General features: G+C 33.9%; 1 protein-coding gene across 2 annotated transcripts in view; it reads right to left on the bottom strand.

Moving 5' to 3' along the window:
• Window positions 1-22,162, bottom strand: part of LOC129944299 (somatomedin-B and thrombospondin type-1 domain-containing protein) — a 295,288-nt gene that overhangs the window by 159,198 nt on the left and 113,928 nt on the right. The window lies entirely within an intron of this gene.

The following is a 22,162-nucleotide window of genomic DNA, read 5'->3' as shown; positions in this document are numbered from 1 at the left end:
AGCTTAATGGCGGTGAGCACGTGATGGAAAGGATATCACAGCATTTTCGTCAGGATCACGCTAGGCATAAACAAAAGTTAACTACATATATTATTTTATGTTCGAGTTTGTCATGCTAAATTATTATTTTGGAAAAAACAAAAAAATATAACAAAACGAATAAACACATGCCACCTAAATACTTTTACTTCTTTTTACATAACCTAATAAAATATATGTTTTTGTTGAGTAAAGTCAGACTTGTTATAAGGGTTATACAAGTCGTACGTACATTCGAATACATGGCTTGTGCTTGGGGAATACAATTTACAATGATGTATCGTCGGAAATGATTTTTATGTCCTTTGGGCCTCGCCAACATGTTTCAACAAAAAGGCCCACACACAAAAAGTCTTCAGATTCTTTTATATGTAGGCATAGGTTTGTTCTTAAGAAAAATCGAAGACAATTCGTGAACAAAATTTAAAGAAAGATTGAAAATGTATATTTTGTGGTTTGGTTAACGCAATACGCAAATGAATTATTTGATATGTGAGAATGATCTTTTATTGGAGTTTTTATCATATTGGTTGAAGAATATGTAGATATGTTTAATGGGTTCCATTTTGTCGGAAACTTCCATTTTTATTACTTACTAGGCCAGCGGAATGGTTTGAATTATGAACGAACACGTATGAATTTTAAATTGTGATTACTTGTAATAAATTTCACTACCATTCTGTTGTTATAAAAGTAGCATGCTTAAAGTAATAGGGGCTGTGACCTCACTAGCAGATATATATATGTTTTTATTAGCCTTGGGGAAGTTCATTCCTGTAATAAACTAATGAGACCATGAAGACAGTTTTTAGGCAGGGGTATATGTATAAACAACGAAATGTTCTGTGGACTTAGACCAAGTTAAAACATAATTGATACTCATTAGCACGAAAGCTCAAAAACGACATAGCAACTTAAAGAAGATATAATAATACAATAATGTTTAAGGAATGTTTGAGTAACCTTCTAAACACCCAGTGAAACCTTTGGAATAAAGGTAGTTTTTTTGCACTTAAACTAAATTTCTTGGACTTATCTTGTCATTCAGTTAAAAACTATGTTTCGCTGCAATTTTTAATCATCCATTGCTATGAAATGTAGTACAGTAAGAAATTTCCAACAAAAGAAATTTATCCGAAGTTTTTCGATTTTTGCATGTGAAGGTTATACATTTGAACACTCTCCAGAAAATTTAGACCAATTTAAAGTTTATGAAATTTACAAATTTTCAAGTCTTCAATTATATAAATTGAATCGGAATGAATACTGCAAAAGGAGTTCGTTCGTAGATTATGTTCTAACTATGTGTATGGATCGTCGTGGGCAACAGATGGCGCTATATTTGTTAACTATGCGACATTGAACAATAATTCCACCTATCCGACCTCGACGAGGTGCAAATAGCTATACATAATATCTTAACTGAAGGCCAGCAAAGCTGCTGAAGCTGACGTGTTATTCGAAGCAGCAGGCCATGGGTAGGGAGCTTGCACAACTCATCTGCACAATGTAGTAAAAAGAGCATGAGTGGAATCTCAGCATATTTTGCTCCATACCCAAGAAACGAGACCCTCTGAATAGCTCCAACTACATATGCACCAGTCTCCTGAACATCACATAAAAGATCCTTTCTGTCGTATTATGTGAACGTCGGAAGCTGTTCTTCAACAACGTGAACAGTCCTTATCAATGTGGCTTCAGACTAGGAAAGTCCACCATTGACCAAATATTCACATTACTGCAGATTTTGGGAAAAAACCAGGCAGCCGTTCGTCAACAACCAGAATGGTCCATATCAATGTGGCTTCAGACCAGATCAATACCCACCATCTATTTATCGATTTTAAGTCCGGGTATGACAGTATCTCTAGGAAAAATCTTTACAGATCAATGTCTAGTTTTTGCATCCTTGTCAAACTTATCAGTTTGTGCAGAATTACTATGGAGAATGAACACTGATCTATCAAGATCAAAGAAGATCTCAACTATGCATTTGATGTCAAAAAAGGTTTTAGACTGTCATGTGACTAATTCAACTTCGTTCTGGAGGGACACCACAAGGTGGTGTTCTATCCCCTTACTTTTGGAACCTAGTGGTAAATGAAAAGCTAACTAGTCTGGATGCAGAGGGTTTCAGAGTGTAGCCTATGCGGACGACGATGGTAGAGCAGTTTCAGGAAAGCATTTTAACATCCTAAAAGAACTCTTACAAAATGCCTTGGACAGACTAACACTTTGGGCTAATCGGTGTGGACTTTGTGTTAACCCATACAAAACCAATTTGGTCTTATTTTCGAGGAGATACAAATTCCGTTTGTAAACCCTCCTTATAATATTAAAGGAATCCAATTAAAATTTGCAGACGAGGCCAAATACCTCGGTCTTGTCTTAGATAAAAAACTCAATTGTAAACGCAACGTACAGAAAAGACTCAAAAAATCTAATGTATTTTTTTCTTGGAAAAAAGCTATTAGTAATAAATGAGGCTTACAACCTTAAATCAATCATTGCCTTTGCACATCGGTAATTCATGTACGGTGTGGCAGTATGGTAGACTGCCTTAGAGAAAGCTAAATATTAAATAAAGTCCAACGTTCAGCTTGCCTATGTATAAGCGGATCGCTTCTCACGACCCCATCTGCGGCACTGTACATCTGCTCTACTTAACACCTGTTGACATATTTAGCAAACAAATAGCTGCACGCTCTGGTGTTCGCCTCAAAATAACAACATTGGCCACTCCGTAATTCTAAGGTACTTAGAATCAATTCCAAAACACACAGACTTCACCATCCCCCAACTGCAATTCGACAGAAATTTCCATATTTCTGTACCTCCCAGATATATCTGGGAGGATAGGACATTCCTGGAAGATGGGTCGATCCATTTCTATACAGATGGTTCAAAAACAAAAGAAAGGGTTGGTGGAGGTTTGCACTCTGCACGAATGAAATTAAGTCTCTCATTCCGCCTTCCCAATCATTGTAGCGTCTTCCAGGCGGAACTTTTGGCGATCAAAGAAGTTTTGTCCTGGATCAAAGAAAACGTGAGATCAACATCTGATACCCGTATTTCCGCAGATAGTCAGGCTGCTATCAAATCTCTTGGACTCTGCTGGGTGCTGGGCCATAGAGACATTCCAGTTAATAGTAAGACAGATGACCTCGCCAGGAACGGTACAGTACAGACCATCCTACCACGTTTGGCAAGTACTGGCATATCAATTGCTTCTTTTAAACTGTTGGTAATGCAAGACGCTATGAAGAAGGCAAACACCAGGTGGAACAACATCACCACGTGTCAGGTCACAAAAAACATCTCTCCAACACTGGATTTAAAACGTTCAAGGTGCTTGCTATCTCAAAGAATTACTTAAGAGAATTCTTCTTTAACGATCTAAACGATCTAAATCATATCAGCATAATCAGCCTCTCGGGTTTCGTAAGGGACTCAAACTGGTTTCATTAAGCCTTGGAGGAAGCCCTTAAGATTCATGTGGTATCACAATAGGCCAATAAACTGGCTTAGTGTGTCCGTTTCCATCTTGGAAAGTAAATATAACCTAACCTTACCTAAGGTTTATGAAAGAAGTATAAAAGCCGAAAGTAAACTCTTGGATTAAAGGCATAATCAAAATTTCAAAACGGCTATGTTTTAATAATTTACTAGTGATTTCGTACCTTTAGTTGGAAAGGTTGAAAACTTTAATAAAGAATGTTGGGCTCCCAGGTATGTCACTATTACTACCACTAATAAAATGCTCCTCAAACTAGAATAACACCTTCCGGAAAGTAAACATTCATTTTTAATTTATAGAAATGTCTACTTTAAATAAAATAAGGTTGCATATCACTTCTGTAAAAAGGTTCCTTTCGATTTCAAGGTGGTCTATACCACCTGAGGATTAAGTGTGGTCCTTAGAACCAACCATTGTCGAAATATCTAGACTCTATACTTTAACTCTTTGGTTTTCATTTCTAGTTCAATACATTCAATCACTTAGTTGAGTCTCGTAAGGCATTATCAGAAGGATAAATCGCATATCAATTAAGTTTAACAGTGGAATACTTAATATTAAGAAATCACAATTCACATCCAATTTTTAAATAACAAAGCGGAAATTTCGAATGATTTAATATTTTAATAATTCAATATTTTTCAAATAGAATTGATTCTATACCCAACCTTAAATCCCAACAAAACTAATGTCTCAACTTCCCGAACAAATAAAGCTATTTATGTCAATAAGGATTTCCTTCTTTTCCTTCTTTTAATAAACAAAAAATTATTTTTAGAAAGCTGACATCACCACAATTTCCAAACCCAATATTTTATTAAGTCACCCTTTATCATTTATAAGGTACTCTACTAAGCATCGGCAACTATTATTTAAATCCTTGCTTGGGGCATTCATACTCGTACCTCTACACCGAAGACAGAGAGCTCAATTATTTCTTTTCATTTCATAGTCAATTGGTTTCCTTTTTGGACTGTTTAACCACAAGTATTCGATTAGTTTGTCATAATGGAAAAAATACAAAAATGTGTGTGTTGATATTTGAGCAACTTCCAGTTGAGTAGACAAGATTTACATTTGCAATAAAACCTTCAAAACTTTCAGTATATGAAACCAAATATCCTAAGTTATAAGGCTTTCTATTTATATGCACGACGACGACGACGATGACGGCCATGGAAGAATTTGAACATTGAACATGACCATTAAAATAATTGGCATCATCCTTTATTGTTATTATTATTTGTGTGTCAAACCCTAACTTGGTCTATCGAATTATTGTCAATTCAATAATCTAAGCAGAAACACCCCTTCTGGACCCCTTCGTTTTTTTTTTGCTTTTTTTTTGTGGGGTTTTCAGGGTTTTCCTGGGAAACAATGTGAATTATTTATGTTCACGGTTTTCATTTTGTGGTTTATTGATTTTATTATCCTTGAACAGAATTATTGGCTTAATATTGACCAATGGTCTGTGTAATTGTGTGGTGTGGATTTGCTGTTGGAAATTTGGTCGGAAGAGACTTGTTGTAGCCAATAATTTAATTTTTTTTATTTCATATTTCAAAATCTATAATCAAATGTTTGCTTTAGAAAATTGGCTCATTATATTTTGTGAAGGAATAAATTGTTAGTAAGCAAACGTGGATAAAAAAAATAGCAAAACGTGTGGGTTAGAGCTACAGAGGTAGACAATCGTAAGCCAAAATGTATTAAATTGAATAAATGTTGACACTTTTCTCTATGGAACTAAGCTTGATTTAGAAATATGAATTTAATGTCCATAAAAAAAGGGTGTACTGGTTAACATTTATAAGTATATATTTATTTAAGCATAAAACATAAAAAATAGATACTTCAAGACAAATTGTTTATGGATTCATGGGTAGTTGATTCTATCTGGGTTAAATCTCTTCGTGAATAGAAACGTAAGTTTTGAGTAAAGCAAAATACACACTCTTTTATTGAAATACATTTTTTAAAAGATTACTCGATAAACCACGACGTTTAAAGAAGAAATAAATATTAATAATAAATACAAAAAATATCTCCAGGGCATAAAACCTTTAGCAAATAGAATAAAAGATCTTACACTTGAATGCGATTAAGGAATGCGATTAAATCTTAGCCAGGAAAATTGGTGGCATAGGAAAAGAGTAAATTCCTCGTGAAACTCTTTTTTTTCTGTTTGGATTTTCTTTCTTACATATTTTGTCTATTTATAATTTTATAACCACATCATAAAGACATCGAAATTGAATGCATTCCTATTCCTTATTGCTTTCTTACAACTTCTTTTTTTCTCAGATTAAGCTGAATTTGAAGGTAGTTTTCTGTATTATTACTTTTAATTGGCCTAAGCTAAACAGGCTTGTTGGCTATCAATCTGAAGTCTCGGACGCTTATTTTTGAGAATAGTTGGATGAGTGCTTGGGATTAATTTTAATTACCCCATCCTCAGATACAATCAGTTTTTTTAAATTAATAATAAAAAAGAATCAATTTAAAGATATTTTTTCGTAGCACTTTAAGAACCAAATTACTTTTAGCTGGCGCAGCAGCCCGAGAATTAAAATTAATTAGCAAAATAATAAAGACATTTATTTTCTCAAAGTAAAAGTGGAATTATTATCTTTTTTTATTGAGAAGTTGATTTACAAATTTCGAAAAAGCTGAAGTTTACCTTCCACCTCCAGAGTGTCACTTTAAGTCGCATGTTTGTTGAGCTATTCATTAACTAAAAAATAATATGTAGTTTGCAACAAGACTAAAAAATTTAAAAAAACTGGGCTGATTTATTTTAAAGCTACTAACATATACATAGCTAGTAACCATAATCTGCCCCAGTTAAAATATTTATTGCTAGACATGCGTATTTTTTCTTAAAACAGTCACTGGTCCATGGAAGTAAAGGGTGTTTTTTAAAAGCTATAAGAAAGCTTTTCAAAAAAATCACATTAAATTCAGAAAAATGCATACAATTTTTATTTGAATCGATAGTACGGTCCATATGATTTAATGTTTGAAGATTATTTCATGCAAATGTTAAACTTGACTGCCGGTATCGCACGAATCAATGCTTCAATGTTGTATCCCAATATGTCATTTAAAGCGGGTTTGTCTGTATAGTCAAGAGTTTTAACATAGCCCCACAAAAAATAGTATTAAGGCGGTCAACTGCACGATCTAGGCGGAAAATTGCTTGGTCCCGAACGTGAAATAAAATGTTAACCGAACTCACCTCTCAATAAATCCATTGTTTGCGCGTGCTATGTGGCATGTGGCACCGTCTTGATGAAACCACTTGTGATGCAAGTCAAGATCTTGCATGTTGGGCAAAAAAAGCTGGATATCATCTTACAGTAGCACTCACCGATCACAGTTACGTTACGATTCGCATCATCTTCAAAGAAGATGCTGTGGATGATACATTTTTTAGTTTTTTCAAAGAGAACAAAGCTCGGAAGTGCGAGTCAATAATAACTCTTTGAACACTGTAGCGTTTTTTCAAAAGGTAGGTGTTAGTGACTGGAAAGCCATTAAGCACTTGTAGAGCTCGTGGACTGTCTGCCAAGCAAGACCGTAAGTACTGTAATTTGTGTACACCTGACAACGACTCTACATTGTGCACCATCGAAACAAACGCATCATAGAAAGGCATCCAGCCTTTTGGATCTCCGGAAAACTTTGGGAGGCTCATTGGTGGAAGCCATTTGCACGAACAAGAGCAGGCTCAACGTCGATGCTAGCATTGTTGGGATTTGTTACCTTGAGCTTTGCTCGGCTCAAATTCGCAAAAGCTTCGCGATACCACTCTTCACCCTGCTCCCTTTCTTTCACTAAGCGTTCACTGTTCACTAAGCGTATCTTCACCACACGATAACTCCACTGCTTCTTGATTTATTAAAAAGTTACTTCAATGGTCTGCCAAGAGAATGAAATATGATTCCAGTGCCTAAAAATATCTCATTGTCTGTCATTCTAGAGGAGGAACTTATCCAACCCCTCATGAACCGCACCTGACTCGTAAATGCTTACATGTGCCTCTGTCTTTGCCCATCATTAGTCTGTTGTCTGTCCCTAAACATGGGAAATCCGGCTCGAAGGACCATGATTACGCTGGAAATTGAGATTTTCGATATAAATGAAAAATAAGCGTTAATTTTATAAAACTACAATGAAGTTTATTTATTGAACTGGAACAACCGATTCGTTGTGAAGTTCGTTCTAGACTAAATTAATAATATATAAATACATAGGAAAAAGGTTGGTTCTGGCGGGAACACGAGACCAGCCCATAAACCACACCAAATTTGACTTTTTCTGGATGTATTGACAGCTCTTGCATTGCTTCTGGCTGATACTTACTCCAAAATCAACAATTTTGCATATTTACGTACCCATTGGGCCAAAAATGAGCTTCGTCGCTGTCTACAATTTTTCGGTAAAAAAGTGGATCTTCAGCCAACTTCACAAGACCTCATTCACCAAACATTTAACGTTGCAGTAGGTCGTTTGGCTTTAATTCTTGCACCATTAACCATTAACACTGGCCGATACAGCTCCGATATTTTCTTCAGTTCGCACTCTACGTAAGCTTGTTGGTGGTTTAATGCCCAACATTCTTAACAGAGCCCGCCATTTGATAATAAAATTCAATAACTTGCAACTGTTGTTCGTTTGTAAGACGATTCATGGTTACTTTATAGACCAACCTGAAGATCACGCTTTATATGGATACACCATTAAAGCTTCTATTTTCTATTCCAAACCTTATTTCAATTGTATTCTTCACAAATTGAACGAAAACTAATTTAAAAACTCAACTGTTTGCCCCAAACGCAACCTGTCCTAATTAGTAATATTTTATTTTATTAAAAATAATTTTATTTCAAACTTATTTTGTTTGTTATATTTCGGAGCACGATAGTATTTAATTATATTTTATTTAAAGATAGCACAATTTTATTTAAGTAGAACATAGGGGCGTATGCACACTTTTTTGTTTTAGTTTTTCTCAAATAATGTTCATGTGCATATTTGGATGTGAGCTTTTGAAAAACAAAACATTTAACGTGTGTTGAAGCTATCAGGATGACGGGAATAACGCAGAAGCCAAAATAATAAGTGTGCATTGTGAATGAAGCTTCTCATAATTTTGTCATTTGTGGTGTTTTAGAAAAAATTGGTAATAATTAATGTCAAATGTTCTTATATTTCTACATATTTTCCTATAATTCCTTGATACAAATAGTTCAAAGCTTATGATACCTAGTCAAGAAATGATATTGAAAAATTGATAATTAAGGAAAAAAACTTAGAAGGTTGAAGAAAATATAACCATAACCATGTATATTACTTATTGTTCTTGATTTTAAACATTTCATCCTAAACACAATTTACGGATAAATAACGAGACCGAAATCGAAACGAGACCAAGTTATGATAGACCAAAAAGATACCAAGAAAAGACTGACATTTAACACTCGTTAAATTGTGCCAACTTCATGTCGATTTTCGAGAGTCATGAATGTTTTGGAAACGAATTCTATAAGGTTTATAATCTCTGACTTATCTTAAGAAAAGCGTGTTGAACAGGTTACTGACTGCTGTGGTAGTGAGATTGAGTAACAAAACTAAACATTTAAAAGTTTTAAATTACAGGATAGTTTAACCAAAAATACTCCATATAAAGACCGGAATCATTCGTACGTTTTACCCTTCAACACCCATTTGCTTACATTGTTGTATTTGTAATTTTTACATTAGTGTAGAGTAGATACTTTTTTGACAGATGTTGTTGTTGTTTTTATTAAGTTGTCTGGTGAGGATTTTAGATTTTCTTAATCGATTTGATGTCAAACTTTTATGTGTTTTTTTTTAGTTTGAAAAATATAATTATCAAAATACTTTAATGAAACAGTCATCCTTTTTTGAATTCAAAAAAAGAATTATTATAACATTAAAAAGGTAATTTTTGGAACGTATAATTTTACCTGGATCAGAAATCTTTATATTACATTTAAATTTTAAAAAAATAAACAATGTTTAACATTTTGCCTTTATAGCTTTTTATTGAATTTAAAAGTGTATTACACGTAGTACATACTTTAAAATATAGTAAAGTTTAAAATTAACTATTTCTAGACACTTTCAATCACAGTCTTCTAGCCAAAGTTTCTTTTGAATTTAAATAACCTGGATTTAAGAAAACATAATTTATCCCCGGAAAAAAAATTATTTAAATAAAATATTTTGTTTTGTAATTTTCTCAAGAACTAGAAGACATAAAATCATCTATAGTTTTCAGTTTTTGATCCAAGATTAATATGAGCAATGAATTCTAAAAAACTATGCAAATTAACACACGTCTATTCCATTAGTAATGCGAAAATATGAACCAAAATATAATCATTAGCAATAAGCACGATCTTCCCATCATAAAATATGATATTAAATATAATGTTACATTTCAAGGAGCATGTTGTTTTCTCAATAAGTAATTCATGTATAAGAAACCATAAGTTCTTTGTTTAACTATATTTGATGATAGTTACCAGCAAAAATGTTTTTCGATATTAGTCTTAAGCTTGTATCTGAGATGATCGGATTTATAAATATTTTTTAAAAATGTAATATCTCAACGGACTATTTTAAGTTCCATAGTTTTGGCTTGAAACAAGCTAATAGACAGAAGTGTTGGCTTAAAAAAATATATAAAACTTAAAACTTTTTCGGTTTTTTTTTGACGATATTTTTCAAACCCTTAGGTTTTTTGGAAAAACATACATTTGGAATGAAAGAAGTGTGTATAAAGTAATAATTTTTAAACAAATTATGGATTAAGTTAATAAATACAAGTTTTTGGTAGTTTTTCGAAAGAAAGTCATAAAAAGTACCTGTTTTTTGTATCACCTGTATAGAGGCAATATTAAAATTTACCTATTTTCGTGTTTTAAAACAGTTAAAAGAATACTCTGATTGTTTGTTATATTATTACGAGCCTTATTATAGCCAGCAAAATTAGAGGAAGTTACAATGTTGTATAAAACTACCTCAAAGACCCAAAGAAGTTTAGACAAAAACAAAAAGACTCAAGAAAGCTACATCATTTTAGACAAAGGACGGTAGTAAGAGCTGCCTCAAATTCAAGGCTCTCCATTAGTAAGCTCAAGGCAGAAACTGGGGTAATACTAGTAAATCGACTATTTCTTAGATGATACAGAAGGCAGGCCATATACGACACCAAAAAAGTAAGAACAAAACCACCATAGAAAGCTGCACGCAAAAGCCAACGCCTTGGCATACCGATGAAAGCAAAATTAATTTAAACGGACCTGATTGATATTCCTGTTATTTTTATGATTTAAAAAAGGTAGAAATCTATCTTGAAAAACGGCACAGCAAAGGAAACGTTGTAATGGAAATGTAAAGGATTTTTAAAACTCTAAAATGACGGTAATCACTTACAAATCGATTCTGGAACGAGCTTTTTCGCAGTTTTCTGATTTATTTGCTGGGCAACGATGGACTTTCCAACCAATACGTACCGCACGAACAACAAAAGCCTCAATTCAGGGGCAAAAGGTGAACCTTTTACTATTGCCCAATATTCTCCTGACCTGAACATAATGGAAAACATGTGGGAATGGCTTTCAAAAAAATTCTATGAAGTAAGACGGCAATAACAAAAAATTAAAGAAATTATTGAAGCCAAAAAACGATCCTAGAACAAAATTTCGCTTTCGGTAGCGCTCTATGAAAAATTAGTAGTACCCGTGGCAGGGTTGGGTACGATTTGCCGATTTTTAAAATGTCGATTTGAAAAAGTCGACCATTATAATGTCGATTGTCGAAAAGTCGATTGATAAAAATACCGACCGAACAAAATGCCGACTCTTATAATGTCGATTTTGAAAACATCGACTAGTAAAAGGTCGACAGTGACAAAGTGAATGATGTTCACATGCGGCGCCGCATGCATTTGAACATCATTCACTTTGTCACTGTCGATCAACAAGTCACTCTCGGTTAACTGTTAATGTTTACATTCGCCGCGTGCATGTGAAATCTCAGATAACTGTTGAAGCTTACATTCATCATTCGTTTTATCAACCTGCTTTAATCTTCATTATATTTCAGTCATCGAATCAATATGGACCACAACAAGTACAGTGTAACTGCAGTTAATTTACAACAGTCGACATTTTAACCGACAACTTTTCAGTCGAAATTTTTTATAGTCGACATTTAAATGGGCAACTTTTTTTTTGTCGATCAAACTTCAGTCGACATTTTAAGAGTCTGTAAAGTTTTCAGTTGGCCAGTCGACATTTTTTTTGTCGACCATTCGTACGCCACCCCCCGTGGCATGATGGTTCGTGGTCTTGGCTTTGATCGCTTCCTGTGCCATCTAAAGTTTTGTTTTACGGTACTGTACAGAAATGGTTGAAAGTTGCTAGGCCCTGGTTCTTAACGTACTGTTAAGCCACCTTATTTACTCTATGCTTGTTATTGCTATTCATGTGACACAAAGTGTACAATTAAAATCGATTTGGCTTCAATATTAAATTTGCTCTAGAAAAAGTGTAATAAGAGACTTCTGAATCTTTGTCGGATGTGGTGTCTTCAGAAGAGAAAAAAAAGTGTTAATGGAAGATGAATGCGATCAAAATATCAAGTCAAGGAACCTTCCCATGAAATTTGGTACCGAAATAATTTGGAAAATATCACATTCAGCCTATGAAGCATAACTTATCATCAGTTGCGGCCCAGTTTACGTAAGATAGATTAACATCAATTGAAACATGTCTTTGTCTTAGCCGTTTCAAAAAGAAATTCGATTGCATGGACAGCAAGTTGGTACGAAGATATCGTTGTTGACATTTTTAACGACGTTTCAAGGTCCCTAGAGTCAAAATAAAAGGTTTTTAGAAAGTTACCTGTGCAGTTTGGTAGCATTTTGAGAAAATTGGATTTGACAGTTTTTTTTCCAAAAAAAAAAACCTAAAAACAAAACAAAACTAAAACTTGGTAAAAATTTACTTTTCTCCTCAAATAGCTTTTTAAAAATTAAAAATATTGTTTCAAAATTTTTTATTTCACAGAAAATATTGTTTTCGATATTCAGTAGTTTTTGTATAAAAATCCAACAGTCCGTTTTTTTTTTCATTAAAAAAAAAATTAAAATCTACAAAAAATATTACGCAAATTTGGTAAAAATTTATGTTCGGTTCTTAATATCTCTCAAATTAATTTAATTCATCCAGTTTTTTAAAATTTCAGAAATGCCATTAAAATTGGTAAAAATTTGATTTCGACTAAAAATCTGTTTAACAAAACTAGATATTTTCAAACTTAACTATTTCTTTATATGAAAATATTGTTAGTAATTTTTAAGCAAGACAAATCGACTGATTTTTGATAAGGTAGACTTTAATTTCTATGTATTCAAAATCGATTAAATTTTGTATTTCTTCCAAAGAGGTATGACTTATATTCAATTCTAGTGTCCTTTCAACAAAAAAAAACGAAAACCAAAAACAATATTGAAATAACCGTGAATTTGTTGCCTTTATTTAATTAAATTAAGTATTTACCTGGTGTGTCCCAGTAACATATTGGTTTCGGTCAGAATAAGAACTAACAATTGCAGAAACAGTTTTAATTAAAATTAAGTTTATCGGTGTATCAAAAGATTAAAAACTTCACTTTAATTTCATACACATATACATACATACGTACAACCATATGTATGTAAATAATTGCATTAAAATCGGCGTCAGAGCAATAATTTATAGCTTACAGAAACTTTTACTGTCATCCTTATACTCAGAATCGTGACAGTGAAAAGTTTTGATTCAATGTCAACAATTAACATGAATTCTCATTTATTGCCGCCAGACACCTGCACTGCTTTGTATAAAAGACAAAAAAAAACAATATTAATTAATTTTTAAACAAAAAGAATGTACATACATAAGTACATATGTACAGTACATCCACAAAATATAATTATGTATATTGAAAAAGAAAACAAAATAATGAAACAAAATTAATTGCATCCTTTGTTCTGCTTAAAATCACTGAGGTGTCCATTGAGGCTTTAATTTGGTGTGTTTTATTTTTGTTGGTGTCAGTTTGAAAACAGTGAGAGTTAATTTTTGATATATTAAAACATTCCAAATGAAGTATTGATTAATTTTGGAAGGTTGAAAATCGATTATTATGGGTACTTAAATTAATAATAAATATGTATCTACTTAAGTATCTACTTCCAATTACAGTTAATCATTTGAATCTGTTAATTCTCATTTAATTTAGATGATAATAACGACTTGCAATTAGTTCGTGAGTTAATTTATAGAATTCACACGATATACACTGCCAACCACTTGGATGAGGCCACACATTTTGGAATAGCTTTTCGCTTCTAATAGAGCTGGTAGAAGTGTTGTATCCGGAAACTTTTACTACCTGTGAATAGTTACGAATTGCACCATTAGAAATTCTTAAAATAAATGGGAAAATTATAAACTCCCAATATCAAATAATTAACTACTAAAAAAGAGTTTTAAAAAATGCTCCACTAGGATTGGGCCACTCCGAATATTTCAATGCAGGAGTTTACAGGTGCCATCTTTTAAAAACGTTTGTATAGAATATCTAAAAGACTGTTGAAAACAACTGTTTTAAATTATTTTGAAACACACACAGGCTCTGGAAATACTTTAACAGCTACAGAAAGAGCGAAAATAGATGCTCTGAAGTACTCTGTAGTACCCGTAGCGTAATGGTTAGTGCGTTGGACTGTCATGCATTGGACTTGGGTTCAATCCCTGCCTGTGTAACCTAACTATTTTAAGGGGTACTGTCTCTTACGAGGAATTGACAAATCCTCCAAGAGTAATTCTTGTCTCGAACAGTGCTTTCTCAAATTAGCCGTTGGTATTCGACATACAAAATTTAGGCTCCTTCCATCTCTGACAACATTACTCGCACACAGGAATGGTTGAGAGTTGTAAGTAACAATGCCTTGGTTGTTCATAGACTGTTGCGCCACCTAACTTATTTATTTTTTTAGATGCTCTGAAGGATTTACGACTTTCTGGACTTGAAATAGCTGGGAGACTTAACAGAAGCAAGAAAGTTGTAAACAATCATATTGCTGATCCCCAAAAAATGGGAACAATCAAATATGGTTCAAGGCAGAAACAAGAACATTATAAAAAAAGCGGTTTATTCTACGTCTTGTCTCAAGTTCCACTTTACCTTGGACTAAAATAAGGGCCAAAAGCTAAGTTTCAGCCAAAATAACAACGGTTCAAAAGGATAATACAAAAAAGTGATACTATCCAGGAGGCAAACTAAAAATAAAACTATTTTGAGTAAAGTACACAAGGGGCATCGGATGAGTTTTGTAAGAGAGCATGTTACTTGGAGCAGTGAATGGAAACGCGTTGTATTTTCTGGTAAAAAAAAGTTTAAAGATTTAGCTGTTCTTGTAACAGACTCTCTTCCCCGGATTATTGATTGTTGATACATTGTTTAATCTATAATAGAAATAAAGTCATACAGTTTGTTCCTAAGTGCTTCTAAATTAACAATACTTAGTGACAACGGATAGTTACTATAATCTTATGTCAAATCAAACCAGTCTTTAGAAGGAGAGTATTATGCGTACGAAGAAAAGTATTGCAGTTATTCCAATTAACCTCAAGTTCTATCTTTAGTTCCTGGAAATAGATTTGGCGAGTCAATTGATAGAAATTTTTCGAATCAATAACAAATGGAAATTTACTAACATCTCTAGCTGCATCATCCGCAATTTCATTGCCTTTGATACCAGAATGCCCATGCTAGTACTATGTTTTCCGTCATTGTGCATCTTAATTGTTCCAGAGTAGTCCCAAGGTTATCAGTCATAATTAAACTTCCTCAAAATAAGTTTTCGCAATTGAAATAGCTCTTTGAATTGCAGGCAGTTCAGCAATGTAGCTGCCTGCTTTACTAGGTAGTAGTCCTTGCCAGACCGAAGAGGTTTGAGAATGCTGTTCCCACTTGACTAAGGCAAAAGATGATTTATCATTTTTCTGTAAAATATCTGTATAAAAGATGTGATCAGGGTTGACCTTTTCGATCAGCTCTTGGTGAAGAGCTTGGAACATATCATCTGTCGTATTTTTCTTTTTAAATGCTGCTAATTTTGTATCTATTTGAACCAATTTCTTTTCCAAGGGGGTGGACTAATATTTATTGAACCTGGTTCCAACAAGGAATTTGGTTGGACTTTAATGATTTTGGTTTCATGGTATTAAATGGAATAACTAAAGCAGACAAAAATGGCGAACTCACTTTCGTATCGGGTAACAAAGGAGTCTGCGGTAGCCTTGAGATTTTTTAAGTAAACTGGAGGCAGGCCAGATTCAATGTAAGTAACGTAGTTTGTTGTTATGGAAGGGAGTATGAAAATACGTTTGAAAAAGTACCGTTTGACTAATACGATTACTTCTTATATCATTAATAAAGAGGGAAAAACTCAAGGGATCCAAAATGCAGCCCTGTGAAGCTCCCGTTTCAGATATAAATTGATTTAACAATCTCATACCAATTTTTATTACTGAACTTGTATTTGATATTAGCCTTTATGTGTAAGTTTGAAAAGTAGTAAACTTCTGTTAATAGGGTCAAAGGTGGCTTTCAAATCTACACAAAAATGCATAGAGATTCCTTTTTTATCAATAAAACGTCTAGCAACACTCGTTAGAGTAAAAATTTGTTGAAAAGAACTTATTTTATTATTCTTTTCAACCCATGAAACAATCCTTAGGTACAGTTATTGTCTAATTGAGTGAACATTTTCCGCAGAGAGCTGAGAACAGAAATTCCCCTGTAGTTTTACGGTAGGTTAGGATCTCCCTTTTTAAAGATCACAGAAATGTATGAAGATCGAAAGCTAATTGGAATTGTCTCATTTATAGACATCTTGTTTAGCAAAAGTAAAATTTGATCTAGAAATAATTGTGAGTTGGCATTTTCGTATAACTTGACCAATATGACATCTAAACCCAGATCTTTATTATACTTCATTTGTTTCAAAGCCACAATTAGTTCTATCATTAAAAATCTTGAATCTAACTCATCAAGATAAGTGAATGGTAGTGCAGAACTTATGTTTATTTGACAAGGATCTGCTGTGAAAAGTGTTTTGAAGTAAGTAGCTATTGTATCCACATTAATAGCAGAGACCGTTGACTTATTATTTCGGCCAGATAGAGTGCCTACATTTGACCAAAATGATCTAGAATCATTACAATATATTGTTGTTTTTTAGGCTTCACAATCTTCTGTACGAATAATTTGCTTGTATTTCGATGATCTGAGAATGGATGGACTTAATTTGGATACCTATCACAGTCGAACATCAGGGGTAATGGTCTCGGGAGCTATAACCCAGTATGGCACAATCGCAAGTAGTCATTTATTAATACTTGTTGGAATGTTCACCTCTGCCTTCCGGGTTTTAAAAAAAAGACAATGCCAATTGATTCAGAAGACGTAGAACTTTTACCATATCCCCAATTTTCACTCCACTTTAACATAATTGAAAACGTTTGGCCATGGCTTTCTTGTAAAGTTTATGAAGGTGGCAGATAACTTGAAGAGAAGGAAAAATTTATCGAAGGTTTTCGTGATTCCTGGATCCAAATTTGCTGTGAATATTTGAAACAAATTAAATGGTTTCATTCCAAACCGTCTTATATAGTAATGACCTCACTAATGTTAAAAAAACTATATAAATAAATTTTGTTAAACCAATAAAATATATTTTATTTTATTAATTTCTTTTTCGGAAATTTCGCATGTGGCCTCATCCTAGTGAAGCACTTTTGTATACCCTATTTAATAAGTTTACTTGTTGATTTTGGGAATTTTCCCTTTAATTTTATAAATGCCAAATTATTTATCAAAAATGTAAGTTTCCGAAGTTACAAAGCCAACCCAAATGAGGACCCGTAACGGACATATACGACGCATTAAATGTTTGCATGACCAGAAATTGAGGCAAAAAATACTACATTGTCCCAAAGGTAGTACAAATTTCTGGTCATTTGTAAAAAATGTGCGTAAAACTAAGTGTTCGTCGATTCCCACGCTCGTTTCTAACGACACTCTTTATGTAAGCTCGATTGATAAAACCAATTTGCTCGCAGCACAATTTGCTGTTAATTCGATGCTGCACAGTGAGTGTCATGACTCCGCCTGTACTTGAAAGCGTAAACGATTCTATGGGATGAATCTTCTTTCGCACTCGTTTAGTTACTAGAGTACTTACAAATCTTGACATTCACAAATCCGCTGGCCCGGACAGTATTCTCCCTATTGTTCTGAAGAGGTATTTTTTAACGCTGGCAAAACCACTGCCACTTTCCTATTCAACAGGTCTCTTTCCGAGCGGATGAAAAACTGAATTTGTCAATCGTCCAGTTTGGCACCAAGCACTTATGGAAAATGCGTGTATTTGGTATTGATGAATCCCTTCTTGGTAAGGTTAGAAGTTACCTTGCGGAGCATTCAATTCAAGTAGTATTGAATGGGTTCAAATCTAATATCCACAAAATAAACGCTGGTGCGCCCCAGGGCTCTGTTCTGTCTCCGACGCTCTTTCGTACTTTTATAAAGGATTTTTTGTCCGAAACTTCTAACCCACTAAATTGTTTCGCTGATGACACTACCTCCAGATTTTCATATTTGTTTAAAGATTCTCATCCTTTTTCTTCAGTCGTACTGTAAAGTACAGAGATTCTTTTTTTAGTCGCACTACACGAATGTTGAATGCTTTACCAGACTCAATATTTCCCACTCATTACAATGTGCAGGCATTCAAAACTAATGTGCATTGGTATCTCCTTTCAAATCCTATTCTCCCTTCCTCGTACTGTATATAATCATTATAATGGTATTCATATCCCCTTGAGAGGGCGTACAATATAAAAAAAAGGTATTTATTGATAGTAAAGGTTTCCGGGTACAAAACTTCCACCAGCTATGAAAATCGGTTCAAAAATGTGTGGCTCCATCGTAGTAGTTGGCAGTGTATGAATAGTTTCGCCTAAAAAAGGGGTTTAAGGGATGTTTATTTATCATTATTAAGATCGCTTTCTGATTTATCCATTCTAAGTAAATTTTAGAGACAACAATAGACCAACAACAGATTATGGAAATGTATCTAGATACGTTTTAATCTTGTCTTTGATTTAGTCATATTGAAATGATATTGAAAGGATTAGAATATCTCTGATGATGCAAGGATAGTCACTGTGTGTTGTGTTCGTATATTATTGAGATATTTAATAAAAGAAACAGAAAGTGTGATTCTTCTTTTAAAAATAAGTATCTATACTCAGCTGAACAAATTCTAACACGCAAATGAACATATAACAAAAATAAATAAATTGAATAAAACATCTCATTCCCATATTACCTTCTACCATGTTGATGCACTCAATTGAAGACCGAACAAAAAAAAGTTTAAAATTTGTTATTCTTCAATTTTCATCCTTTCTGTCTACATTGTCAATATCCTCAAAAATATGTTGTCCATTGTTATTTCGATGCATTTCCTTTTCAGGAACTCTCTTTACAGTATCTACAAAAGCTAAGTATATGTATATATTGTACATATACCTTCATAACTTCATACCTATATGAAATTCGATTTTATTAAAAGATTATCCTTTCTCTCTATACGAGTACAGACGGGATCTTTTTAAAAGTCCATTAGAACGTCCATTGTCCGTCCACCCAGTATAAACTGTTAGTTTTTGTCAATTCATATATATACTCGTACACATAGATTCTATTGTCCTGGAATCTTGTTTTCAGTATCTACAAAAACACACACATAAAACGTTGGTTGGAAAAGAATAAAAGGATGGACAATTTGTGTCACTGGACATAATGACGCGTACTTAAACAATTTATTGCACAACTGTCCATTTAATTATTCCTATCATCAATAATTGTATTCCTATATAACGATGATGGCGGCTGGCCGGTCGCGGCGGGGTGGGCGGAGCGGTAGGTAGTTTGCAGAAACAAACACATTTAGATGGAAATTTTCAAGCCATCCAACATCTGTGACGACCTACCGACGACCGACGATGGCTATGGCGATGGACAGAAACAAAAATGCCTACGTGTCAATGTCGGGGAGATTGACGTGGCTTGGTTGTTCGGTGTTGGACTTCAATCGATGATGAATCTGATGTGGCGATTTGTTGTGTTATGCGGATGTTGTCCAGGATGCGCTTATCACATTGCATCAATCAAATTGTGAAGAACCTATATGGATCAGAAAATGAGAGAAAGGGAATCATCAGACTCGTACAGTGCAGAAAGCTGATCGAAACCCATCAGGATTGTGAGTGTAAGGCTGAATGGTAGACACTCTACAATGCAAATATGCATACAAGAAGTTTTAAGCATTGAGCTTTATAATTAAGAATTAAAATGCATGATTGTTGATTGAAAGCTGAATTTTAGCTCAGAAGAAAATAAATCTTGTTTTACGATGCGATGGAAAAAATATACATACATTCATACATTGAAAAACTTCCCGTCAACAAGCTTTTGTGTGAAAACTTTTTGAAGATATGTGAATGGATATGTGTAACTGTTCAGAATGCACTTATTTTAAATTGAGAGGCCTTGGTTTTGGTTTTGTTAACAGAACCGAAGTTAAGGTATTTCCATTCAGAAGTAGCTGAACTGATTCTCGTTGTATGCAAAACATGGTTCAACAAATAACGAAACTTAAAAAAGAAGTTGAAACGACATTGTCATTTCTTATTAGTTAGAAACTGTGATAAATATCTTTTAACCAGATTTCATCAAAATTGAATTTGTTGTTTAGTAGTGACGGCAGCGTGGCGTAAGAGACAGAAAGAGCAGCTTTGATATAAATTTTTGCTTAAACGAATGTTCTTTTTAAACTCTGACTTACAAGAAGAAATAATATAATTTAATGTTATACCCAAGGTTAGATTTGACGAATTAAAAATCTTGAAAATCTTGGACAATTCAAGGTCCCTAGAGTATAAATAAATGATTTTTAGAAATACGTCTTTGCGTGTGTTTGAATGAACGATCGTACGTCCGTCGTTTATACCTGAAGAACCAGTAGAGATATCGACTTGAAAAGCATTTTGTTATACAAATAAAAATGCAGAAATATGCAGAAAAGACTCTCCAAAAACTTGAGTATGCGGTTTTTTCCACAGCAATTTAAAAAAATGTTCAATAACACAAAATATCTCACTAACCAACGCTAGCGACTTGAATTAAATTTCATACCTTACTGTGATATGAAAAGTCGTCTGAGTTTTGGAACCGGGTACGAAAACTTAATGAAACAAAATATACTATCAGCCCGGGTCTTAATTCAATTCCCAGATGCGCCAAATAAGTTTCAGATTCAGTATGCCAAACCTGGCTTCAAAAATAATATTTTAGATACACCAATTTCAAAGGAAGAAACATTTATAGCGATAATCAACCAAAAGGATGGGAAGGCTGCGGGTCAAGATACTCGCAGAATTCTACAGATATGGTATAGATACTCTTGTTGTATCTTTAACAGCAGTATTCAACCAGATCTTAGAGGAAGGATCCATCCCAAACCAGTTCAGCGATGCCTTGATTTTCCCAATCTACAAGAAGAGAAGCGCTGAAGTTTCAGAAAACTACAAAGGAATTCAGTTTTTGAATTTGTCATATAAAATATTTACATCGATTCTGCTCAGCCATTTATTTGAATGGATACACTCTAATAATCTGCTCAATGGGTTCCAAGTTGGCTTCAGATCGAGACACTCCACCGTCGATCACATTTTTGTACTCTGCTCGATTGCTGACTCATTTCTGTCGAGAAATAAGAAACTATTTGCATTCTTGTGTATTTTGAAGCTGCTTTCGACTCCGTGGATCGTAATGCCCTATTTTACAAGCTTTTCCAGTAAGGAATATTACTTAAGTTCGGTATAGTAAAAAATTTATACAGAGCATCAGTTTGGAATGGCCAATGCTTATCAGACTGGTTCCAAACAAAATCAGGAGTTAGACAGGGCTGTGCACTCAGTCCAACATTGTTTGCACTCTTCATTGATGATATCGTCGAAGCATTATCAGCAGGAATCGAGTACACAGGCGTTAACATTAAAGCTCTTCACTTCGCTGACGACATTGTCCTGCTCGCGTATGCACCGCAGTCCCTTCAGCTAATGATAAATAAGCTTGCTGAGTCATAGTTTTAAGGAATGGTGGAGGAAGATCGGGGAAATTGAGCAATGGCACTATAATGGTGAAAGAGTAGAGTTGGTGAAAGAACACAAATATCTAGGAGTCTGCTTTACTAAGAACTTGAGCATGGAAAAACATATCACTGACAAACTTGTTAAGGTAAAAACAGCTATAAACGTAGCATGGAAGCAATGTTTTAATAATAACAAAATTACGCATGCCAGTAAATTCAGGGTTTTTGAAGCTCTATCGGCATCAGTTATGTTTTATGCGGCACAAGCTTGGGGAGGTCGAAAATATGAACAGGTG

The sequence above is a fragment of the Eupeodes corollae genome, chromosome 2 (assembly GCF_945859685.1).
Source record: "Eupeodes corollae chromosome 2, idEupCoro1.1, whole genome shotgun sequence".
Taxonomy (NCBI): Eukaryota; Metazoa; Arthropoda; class Insecta; order Diptera; family Syrphidae; genus Eupeodes; species Eupeodes corollae.
This window is presented reverse-complemented; position numbering and strand designations above follow the sequence as displayed.